Source organism: Delphinus delphis, chromosome 7, assembly GCF_949987515.2.
Source record: "Delphinus delphis chromosome 7, mDelDel1.2, whole genome shotgun sequence".
Taxonomy (NCBI): Eukaryota; Metazoa; Chordata; class Mammalia; order Artiodactyla; family Delphinidae; genus Delphinus; species Delphinus delphis.
The window spans coordinates 31706629-31708273 of NC_082689.1; the positions used below are offsets into that span (position 1 = coordinate 31706629).

At 36.7% G+C, this 1645-nt stretch overlaps 1 non-coding gene across 1 annotated transcript; it reads right to left on the reverse strand.

The window, feature by feature from the left end:
- Nucleotides 1-1281: 1281 nt before the first annotated feature.
- On the reverse strand, nucleotides 1282-1389 carry LOC132428834 (U6 spliceosomal RNA). The gene has a single exon (XR_009520225.1). It is a non-coding gene; the product is annotated as a U6 spliceosomal RNA (small nuclear RNA).
- Between the last annotated feature and the right edge of the window lie 256 nt (nucleotides 1390-1645).

Sequence of the window (1645 nt, forward strand, 5' to 3'; positions counted from 1 at the left end):
ATGTTCCGTTCTACACAGAAAGCACCCAGGGGGACACGGCTGTTGCCCACAGTGATAACTAGGTCACTAACACACATGCTTTTTACTTTTATCCCTTTTGTATCTCAATTTCCCCATCCCCTCACTTTGGCTTCCTGGGATCAATTCCTAAATAATGTACCTGTACTGAAGTCATTGATTCAGGATTTGCTTTTGGAAAAAGGCAAACTAAAATCAAGACACCAGGTTACAATCACATATTTGCTTCTTTATTTCACATTTCTTGGTTAATATAAAGATGAAAAAGGGTTGTAGGAAAATTTAATAACCAAACGGATGTTAAACAGGTGAAGGTGGGACATCTTATTGTGTGAGGAAGTAAGGAAACAGGGAAAGATTAATGAGGTCATATCGAAAGCACAGAGAAGACAGCTTGAAAGAGCTCCTACTGGCGATATCTGTGACAATTTGAGAACAAAAAAGAAAATAAACTAAAACTGAAATAAAAATGTATGTGTCTATGATGATACCAAAATATCAGGGAAAATAATGGCATTCACTACCACTGGAAGTGACTTACATCAACTTCTTGATGTGAAAATGGTTAACAAAAGACAGAGAATAGAGCATGTGTTTGGGCATTTTTGATAACGAATTAATTAGAGAAAATTCTTTACACAGAATTTTGAGCCAATAAATCCAGAATCAAAGTTAAAATTTTAAAAATTCCATTTTGTATCCCCTAATGAAATAGGTAAATTCAATCAAATCACCAGTAGAAACTGAAGACATTAGGTGAAAAAAAGTTCACTAAGCAACTAGACATTCACATGACACCAGCAAATCAGGTCCCAAATTACCTGCTAATTGCAAAAGGACTTCAGAGATACAGCAATCAAAGGCAGTGCCTGGTACTTGATTGGATCTTGGTTTAAAGAAAACAGCTATAAAGCATATTTGACAGAAAATTATAGAAATTTGACTGTGAGTTGGCTACTCAATGATATCAAGGGGACTATGGCTAATTTTGTTAAGGTGTGATAATCCTTCAATAATGTATTTTGGAGAGAATCCTTATTTGGGAAGATGTATATGGTAGTATCTAGCAATGAAGTAGAAACGTTCAAATTATTGAGAAAAAAATATATATATCCATATAGATAAAGCAAATATGTTAACAACACACCTATGTTGTGGGTATATAAAAGTATTCACTGTAGAATTCTTTCTTGTTCTCTGTATGCTTGAACATGCTCGTAGTAATTTTTTTTTAATAATTCTTGTTTAATTAAGGTCTCTGCTAAAAATATGGAACGCTTCACGAATTTGCGTGTCACCCTTGCGCAGGGGCCATGCTAATCTTCTCTGCATTGTTCCAATTTTTAGTATATGTGCTGCCGAAGCAAGCACCATAGTCAGTTTTTTTTTTAATTTTATTTATTTATTTTTTAATTTTTACTATCTATTTGGTTGCGCCGGGTCTTAGTTGCGGCAGGCAGGCTCCATAGTTGCAGCTCACCAGCTCCTTAGTTGCAGCATGCAGGCTCCTTAGTTGTGGCATGCATGTGGGATCTAGTTCCCTGAACAGGGATCGAACCCGGGCCCCCTGCATTGGGAGTGTGGAGTCTTATCCACTGCACCACCAGGGAAGTCCCCATAGTCAGGT